At 47.3% G+C, this 9,271-nt stretch overlaps 1 long non-coding RNA gene across 1 annotated transcript; it reads right to left on the reverse strand.

Annotated features, from left to right (window-relative positions):
* Positions 1-5,321: 5,321 nt before the first annotated feature.
* On the reverse strand, positions 5,322-8,700 carry LOC115294146. The gene is made up of 3 exons (XR_003909748.1): positions 8,627-8,700; positions 6,440-7,266; positions 5,322-6,328 (listed from the first exon to the last, which is right to left on the reverse strand). It is a non-coding gene; the product is annotated as an uncharacterized LOC115294146 (long non-coding RNA).
* Positions 8,701-9,271: the final 571 nt, after the last annotated feature.

Genomic DNA, 9,271 nt, shown 5'->3' on the forward strand with positions numbered 1-9,271 from the left:
CACAATGAATGTGAGCATTTGTTTTCAATCTCCTGTCTCCTTCCACAAAACCAGAATAATAAACCCGGCATCTCTGCCTTCAGCCCGAGGCTTAGAGAAGTATGCCCTGCAAACCCTCCGTGTCCTTTGATCAACCCTCCCAGGGGGCTTCCTGCGCACCTTGGAAGTTTCTAGGGTCGCTTTTGCAGTTTCCCTTTCTGAAAGGATGAAACTGGAAAAGGTATTAGAGGAGGAAAAGGAGGCAATTTAGCACACGGTTATGTAATGGAACATTCGATTTGGCACCGGAGGGAAGAGGGCTCTAAGGGGCCAGAAGAATCTTTGTCTTCAGTAAACTCCTGTTCTTAAACATAAGGAGTGAGAAACAGTCTGTCCCCTTTGCCTTTCACGTGTTTGGGGACAAGCGTCATCTTCACCATGGTCACGGTGTGGGGCAGATCGTCTCCTGGGGGGAGAGACAGGCAGTGGCAGTCTTTCCCCTTGCTTCCTTTTCACCGTGGTGGTGCTGTGTCTCTGGCCCCTTCCAGAAAACCACCTGGCACGAGCCAGCACGAGGGGTTTGGAGCAAAACTCTTCACGTAGACATATTTCTTGATGGTTGTGTCCATCCTAATTTCCTATTTCTGCTTAGGACACACGAAGGTTGTCATGACAAAATAAAACATACATGGCAGCGGAAAGGCTGGCCATCTAGTAGGTGTGAGTATATTCTATTGGCACCATAATTCAGGTAAATTAAAAAATAAAAGGGGGGGTGCCTGGGTGGCTCAGTCAGTTAAGCAGGTAAGCATCTGACTCTTGGTTTCTGCTCAGGTCATCATCTCACTGTTCTTGAAATGGTTCATGAGTTTGAGCCCTGTGTCAGGCTCTGAGCTGGCAGCGTGGAACCTGCTTGGGATTCTCTCTCTCCCTCTTTCTGCCTCTCCCCTGCTCAGGCTACCTTTCTTTCTCTCAAGATGGGTAAGTAAACATTAAAAAAAGAAAGAGAAAATGCATCTGAGTGCCAAACTAGATGTCTCCAAAGTCCTAATTGTAATATTATATGATTCCAAAAAAACTATTAGGAGTGGTATCTAATCCAAATTATATTATATAGAGCCAAGTACTCTATTTATGATTATTTTATATGTATGACTTCACACATATGTATTACCATATTATCCCTATAAATACAAGTATATGTGCGCAGCTATGAGTGTGTGTGTGTTTAGCCATAACTCCACGAGTACTTCTATAACATTTGACGACTTTGTAAAATTATTTTGAATGTTTTTTCTAAGCATTTAAAGCATTTACTCTTTGAATTTCATTAAGGTTGAGCTACTGCATTGATACCCTAGCATTTCATTGAATAAAGACTCTATTCAGCCAAGAAAAGCTTTAGCCTGGTCGAATTATAACTTCCAATCATTGGAACCTAAATGCCAACATTTAACTGAATTGTTCGCCAAATTTCATTTTCAAATAAGGAGCAATTAAGGGACACAACTCAGATTTCTGTTTAAACCCTCAAAATGCAGTGCTCCTTTGTCCTGAGCCCCTGCGACGAAGCAGGTGGGCTGAGGTGGCCTCCGTGCCTGTCCCATCGTCGTCATCAACTACTGCGCACTGAGACCCATGCACTTGATCCTGTGGGTGCCTAGGACAAGGACATGCGCAGCAAGTCCTGGGAAAGTTGAGGGCGCTGGGGGTGGGGCGGAGCTGCGGCGGGAACAATCCACACACGGTCCGGGTGGTCCACACGGTGAGTCATTTGTTGGTGTTGTTATGGTGAACATTACAGGAAAAACTACTTTTCCTTGATTATTACAAAGTTACTCTAGGTTCATTACACGGAATGTGGAAGTAAAAGAAATAGCACTAATTTAACCACATCTCACTGCCTTGACAAGCCATTGGTGAGGATTTGATGATTTGGTGCATTTCTTACAAGTGAATCTCTATGAAAATATAGAATATATTCTAACACATATATTGACAAATATATCGACACCCAGGGACACGTGTACGTACATAGGAATGTACATGTACACACAGAGAGGTATTTACGTTTTGAAAGTGAAGTTTATATAAGTTGGTACTGTGTGTGTGTGTGTGTGTGTGTGTGTGTGTGTGTGTGTGCTCGCACCTGTACCACAGATATTTCCTCTGTGAGTGACATGAGAATGTCAGGCTCTGAAATGCGGAAATGCAGCCTGGACAGGAGGAGCCGTGGGCATGGGTTCAGCAGCTCAGGAAGAGGGACGTCTGTATGCCAGTCACCTGCTGGGACGTCATGAAAGATCTCATATTTCTTTGTGTCCCTCTTTGCCTCCCCACGTGGCTCCTGGGCTAACCAGGGAGGTCAGCGAGAAGAGGAGTCTGTTCCAAGGGTCTGCGGACCTACAGGAGAGACTCCCGTGTGTGTAGGGTAGCTTGTCTCAAAGGGACTGCCTTTAGCAAAATTAAACCTAGGGTGTATTTTCATCATCCTTCCGTGTTCCGCTGGTAGCCATCAGCAGGTCTAGACGCCAGCAGGCTGCACGGAAGGGGCACATGCGACGCCCCTGGATACAGAGCAAAGCTCTTCGGCCACCGCCGTCCAGTGAACTAGAGTAATAAAAAGTATGCAGGAATGAAGATAACTGATCAAATAACTTTTATTCTCAAGGGGAAAATTTCTCAAGGGGATCCAAGAATCCATAGAAAAAATAGAAAAATCATTGCTATTAAGGACACCACCCAAAATATTTTGCTTTCCAAACCCCCCCGCAAAAAAACAAAACAGAGCTTCAAAGGCAGTAAAGGAAAAAGCTGAGCCCTGGAAACTCTTGCATATTTATTCCTCCCCAGCCCCCTGGCTGCCCTGGTTCATGTGCTCCTGAGTGGAGAAGAGATGATAGGGTCGTCTCCTTGGAAGGGATCTATAAAACATCCAGCACACTGAATCACTTTCGCCGTGCATCCCAAACACCTGCCCGAATATTCTCCCATCGATACCCATGGGAGGCGCCGTCATCCCTTGAAAAATACATTCGTGTTGCTCTCATCCCATTTCCGTTGGGGTCAGTGGACTGGCTATCACTCCATGCATGCATTGCCCATCAGATCTTTTCCGCTGTTGCTGTCTATATGTTCTACTCTTCCATCTGTGGGGTGGTCTTTTTTTTTATAAACTTCCCTAGAAAGAATAGTAGTAACTATCTTCTGGACATTTACTATGACCTAGTCATAGTGCTGAGAATTTTGCAGACGTTACTTAACTGTATCTTCAACACATTCCAATGAAATAGAATAATCATCTCTTCCCCATTTTGCAGATGCACACACTAAGACACAACAAAGCTCAGTTACTTGACCAAGATCACACAGTTAAGGCCACAGTACCTGGAAAATAGCAGAGTAGATCCTCACTAAGCAGTAACTAATATTCTGTCCTTTATGACTGCATTACTATTTCCTCTCCCTCCCTCCCTCTCTCCCTGCTGTCTAATTTTCTAGACTTTTTTTTAGAGAAGTTTAAGCACACAGAAAAATGGAGCGAAGGTTACAGAGCACTCCCATATCTCCCTATTGACACCCCCTGGTAGACATCTGTTATAATCGATGGACCTACGCCAATACCACACAGTCATCCAGAGTCCATAGGTTACATTAGGGTTCACTGTTGTACTCACAGACTCGCACATCCTATGGGTTTGGACAAATGTTAACCAACATGCATCAAGCATCACAGTGGCACACAGAGTATTTGCACTGCCCTAAACATCCTCTGAGATCTGCTATTGATCCCTCACTCCTCCTGACCCTAGGCAGCCACCGATCTTTTCACTATCTTCAATTTTATCTTTTTCAAAATGTCACAGAGTTGGAATCATGCAGGATGTAACCTTTTCAGATTGTCTTCTTTGACTCGTAATGCATGTAAGTTCCCTGTATGACTTTTTCTGCCTCGATAGCTCGTTTCTTTTCAGTGCTGAATAATATTCCATAGTCGGGATGTGACAGTTCATTTCTCCATTTACTGAAGGACTTTTTGGTTATGTCTGAGTTTTGACACTTGTGAATAGAGCTGCCATAATTATGGGTGTGCAGGGCTTTCTTCACATTGTATGTGTAGACAGAAGATTTCAACACATTTGTTCATTTGTGTAAATGCCGAGGAGGCTGGTTGCTAGGTCATATGGGAAGAGTATGTCCAGTTTTGTAAGAAACTACCAACTGTTTTCCAAAGTCGCTGTACCATGTTGCCTTCCCAGCGGCAACGAGTGGGAGTTCCTGTTACTACACATCCTCCCCGACATTCGATGTTGTCAGCGTTTGGCATTTTGGCCAATCTGCTTGGTGCGTGTTGGTCTCCCATGGTTGTTTTAACCCTTAGTTTTTTAATGACATCAGCTGTTGAGCATCTTTTCATATGATCACTGCCATGTGCATACCTTCTTTAGTGAGGTCTCTGTTCAACACTTTGGTCCTTTTTTAAAATCAGGTGGTTTGTTTGCATATTGTTCAATTTTAAGAGTTCTTTGTTATTTTGGATAAAATTTTTTTGTTGTGTATCTTTTGCAAATATTTTTTTCCGCTCTGTAGCTTATTTTTAATTCTCTGTGGCCATTTTCTCAAAGTGGAAGCTTTTCATGCGAAAGAAGTCCAGCATATCAGTCATCCTTTTCATGGATTTTACTTTTCCAGTTGTATCCAGAAAAGTATCTCCAAGCCCAAGGCCATCTGTATTTCCCTTGTGCTGTCTCCCTGGAGGTTTATAGTTTACGGTTTTACATTCTGATCTATGATCCATTTTGGTTGAACTTTTGTCAAGGGTCTGAGTCTAGATTTGCTCTTTTTTTTTCTTTTTTTGTTTGGTATGTAGCTGTCCAGTTTTTCTGCACTATTTGTTGAAGACACTGTCTTTGCCCCATTGTGTTACCTTTGTTCCTTTGTCACAGATCAGGTGCAATTATCTATGTGGGTCTGAGTTGCCCTTTCAAAGGGATTTTAGGAGCACTTTATACATTATGACCATTAGCCACTTGTCAAGTGCACATGTTGCAAACATCTTCTAGATTATTGCTTGTTTTAATGTTGTTCATGGGGACTTGTAGACAGAAGATCTTAACTTCTTTTTAAAAAATTTTTTAAATGTGTTTATTTATTTTGGAGACAGAGAGAGAGAGAGACAGAACATGAGCAGGAGAGGGGCAGAGTGAGAGGGAGACACAGAATAGAAAGCAGGCTCCAGACTCTGAGGTGTCAGCACACACCCCGATATGGGGCTTGAATTCATGAACCATGGGATCATGACCTGAGCTGAAGTCGGACACTTAACCAACTGAGCCCCCAGGCGCCCCAGAAGATCTTAACTTCTAACTGTATAATGTGTTCTTTCTTTCTTTTTTATATCTCTGGGCTTTCTACTTTGCATAGAAAGGCATAAATTATAAGAATATTATTTTAATTTTTCTTCTGACATCTCATCATTTTATACGATGCTAGTCTACATGGTTGTCATGTAGGATAAAATGTAGGAAGGATTCAGACAACTTTCCCCAAACTGATAGTCCATTTTTCCAAAAGCTACAAGACACAGTCCGTATTTTCTCTGCTCTGTTGCAATGAAAGTTTTAACTGTATACGTGTCATAAAAAGGGGTAAGATCTTCCTCACTGATGCCTATCGTGGGTTTTATGTGTTTCACCTGCCACGCAGATGGCGCGGTCAGCTTGCCGAGCTCGAGAAGCACCGGGCTTCTGTGCGACCTGTGGCACTGGTCTATAGACTGACTTGTGATGCTGGCCTGTGCGAAGGCCCAGTGCTCACCCCCGGGTCACAGCGGGGCCCCCACAGCAATTCACACCCCTCTCCTCTGTTGTTAGAGATTTTGCGTGCATTTCTCAGATATTTGGGGGATTCTTTCTTTACTTATATTTCAGTGGAGCTATGGCATTTCTGTGATAAAGTGTTTTAATTTCTTATTCTGGTGCAGAGACAAGTCATTGTTTATAGTTCTCACAACTGGCTGCTTTATTGAGTTTGTAGAGGGCTTTCCGCACATCCTCCTGGATTCCCTGGCCTCTAATTACATGGCTGGTAAATGTCACTTTTCTCTAACTTATTTATTTCTATGCTCATCACAGCGGTTAGAATGTCCAGGTTGGTGGTGACCATGAGCACGGGGAGCAGAAATCCTTGGCACACACGAGAACTTAATGGGAGCGTGTCTCTTACACACTTGGAATAGTTCATGTAGATTCTATCAGACAGCCTGTGTCCACGTAAAGAACTCTATTCCTTCTCTGCCTGGTCTTTCAGAAGGAACGGTGGTGAATTTTGTCCCATGCCATCTCAGCATCTGTGGTAATCAGATGTAAATAAATTTTCTATCTGAATATGCTAATGTAATTAATTCCATTAATACATCGACCCACCTTCTAATAAACTTGAAAGGTAACTATTGTCATACCTACTCTTGGAGATCATCAGAGAAGGCCATCAGCTTGCCCACGGGAGCAGCTCTTGGAGTAGGAATCAAACAATTTTGTCCTGCCCCAAAGCTCTTCACCCTCCACAGCACAACGCCTAGTATTAGAGGATTCTTTTAACGCTTCCTGCAGACTGTGCACCCCACTCACTTCTGCGAGGGAAGCAGGCAGGGAGACATATGTGTATGAAGTGTCCGGAGAGAGCCTGTCCCGGGAGAGGGGTGATTGGGGGTGGGATTGCCTGTGGTGCCCCCGTCCCCATTCACGGCCTGCCAAGGCCACCACTGCCTCCCCTGGGAAAATCAGGAGAGAGGACATCCACCTCTGGCCAGGGGCCCGTGGTCCCCCTGACTCATCTCTGCTGGGGGTGAGGCCGCAGTGACGCTGCTAAGCTGAGGCCCTGGGACGTCCTGTCATGAGCCCTCACGGTCCTTGGGTGGGCTGTGAGCAACTCCACGCTTCAGAACTCCTTGGCCTGGACCCCGCTCCTCCTGGGTCCAGTTTCCATCATTCCTGAAAAGCGGTGCCCCAGCCGGGCCCGGACCCCACTGGCTTCACCCCCAGTTTGTCCGTTCACCAGCCTCCTGCCCTCCACCCACACCCGGGCCGCCTGAGCGGCGATCACACAAGCGTGTGCTCCAGGCTCATGATAAGGGCGTCTCTCACGGTCTCCCAGCCAGGGCGCAGGCTCGGCAAAGCAGTGGGGCATCGGTCCACTGTCTTCACATCTGGAAGCCTCCACAGGCTCTCGCCCTTGGACTCAGTCCAGCACATAAGCCCTCCTCTCTTCAAGGGTGCAACCCACGCTCTGCAAAAGAGATTTCACCATGTTGTCAGTGCATTCATGCCCCAGATTAGCATTTTCTATCGCTTCCCAGGCCCCCACAGGAATCCATGTCCACACAGACTAAAGAATGTAGGACAGAGACACCTGTAGAGACCTGTACACACGCACATACATACGCACACACGCACATACACACACACAAGTTACAAGACACCCAGTATCTCTGAGCTTGGGCGAACTGAGGAGTATTTAAGTTTCCTTTGTTTGTCATATTAATTTCTGCTCAGTCGAGAGGTTGCGTTGGTGGCTTTCCCTTCTCCTAACTTGATTTTTATGTGTTGCCTTTCTACCTGGTTGCAGTTGGGTTTTGGTCCATGATCAGATTCATTATTGTGCCAGGAGCCGTAGCACATGCCACACGTCCCTGCCCTGCGCTGCCCAGGTGCCCCAAGAGATGCGTCGGGAGCAGGGATTTATCGACACGATGTTATTTAATTATCTCGATGGCCTTTTGCAAAAAGGAAGGAGGACTCCTAGGCCGCCGGCGCGGTCTTCAGTCGATGTTTCCCAGTCACTGTGTGGCTGGCTCTCGCCTTCATTTTTGTGAGGTTTGCTCTCTCGGGTTTTCCCGGGAAAATGCAATTGCACAGGATTATGAGCTTGAATGTGAGCTGTCGCCTCCTGCACGGCAGACAGCTGCCTGGGCACTTTCAAATGTGCCGGCTGTCAGCGACCGCCAGGGCTCCCCTGCCAAGTGCATACGCGCTCGGATGTCCAACACCTCGTTATAAAGCATAATTTCCAAAGCAGTGCTGGCCCTCAGGATACAAAGTAAAGATTCCTATTTTGCCACCTTTAGCTGCACCAGCAAAACTAGTGCATTGGTCTGCCGCTCACCTCCCTTTCCCTGGGCTCCCGGTGTTCTGAGATGACATCACTGGCAATCCCAAAGTCATCAATCTTGGCGCAGAGCCAGAGCACACAGACAAAGCCAGGCGGCCCGTGCTCGGGCAGGCGGCCACTGCTCCCAGACCCCATGCTGGGCCGGCTGTTGTCACCTTTGTTTCTCTCCCACTGCTCAGAATCGGCAGAGTCTGCCCCGCAGAACCCCAGCCCTGGACCCACCAACCCCAACCAGATGCCTTCCTCACTCCTCCTCCAAGGCTGCTGGGACCCTGCTGGACACACCCAAGATCTGAAGGTGATTTTGCAGAGACGGACCATGGGGCCACCTTGTGCAGCAAAACTCATGCGAGGCACCTTCCCTGCCCAGCCTGTGGCAGCCTGGGTGAGCTAAGTGCCTGCGTGGGAATGAGTGCAGGGAAGGGACAGACAATGGGGTGCCATGAAGGGAACCACCTCCCCAAAGTGCAGGGCTCACCTGGAAGGTGAGTATTCTAGGCTCATATTTCAGCGATTAACTCCTGTCCCCCACAGCGACAAGTCCAGTGTTCTCACCCCCCCTCCCGCCCCTGCCCGTGTGAGCCTCTGCAGGAAGCCTGAACCACAACTGCTACACGGCGCCTTGTATCTTCCTCTGAAAGTGCCGTCTTCCTGGACCGTCTCCTGTTCTCTCAGCTTTAGACTCAGAGGCTTCCGGCTACAAAACACCAAGCATGCCTGAATCGTGACGCGCCGGAGAGGGAGGGTCTACGTCCGGGCTTCAAACCCACCCGAGCAGACTTCTTTCTATGACGTTCTGCTCCTTGTTCATGCAGCGCCACCCCCCACCCCCGTGGGCAAAATCAAAATCACCCTTTTTGATGCTCTGGAATTTAGTGAGGAGGGACGGACGTCAGTAGCGGTGGCGGACTTGCCCTGTGCTCTCCATCTTGATATGTCAAGTTCTCCCCCCGGGGGGAAGCCAGACCAACATTGCCAGCTGGTCTCCTGCTGCATTTCAGGAGGTGGCATGGGACCAGGGCCAAATGCTCCCTTCACCTTCCAGATGACCCCCCACCCCCTGCTAAGGAAGCTCAGCCTCCCCCAGACTCCCCGTGCCCAGGCTGGCCTTCCATTCATCCTG

Source organism: Suricata suricatta, chromosome 6 (assembly GCF_006229205.1).
Source record: "Suricata suricatta isolate VVHF042 chromosome 6, meerkat_22Aug2017_6uvM2_HiC, whole genome shotgun sequence".
Classification (NCBI taxonomy): domain Eukaryota; kingdom Metazoa; phylum Chordata; class Mammalia; order Carnivora; family Herpestidae; genus Suricata; species Suricata suricatta.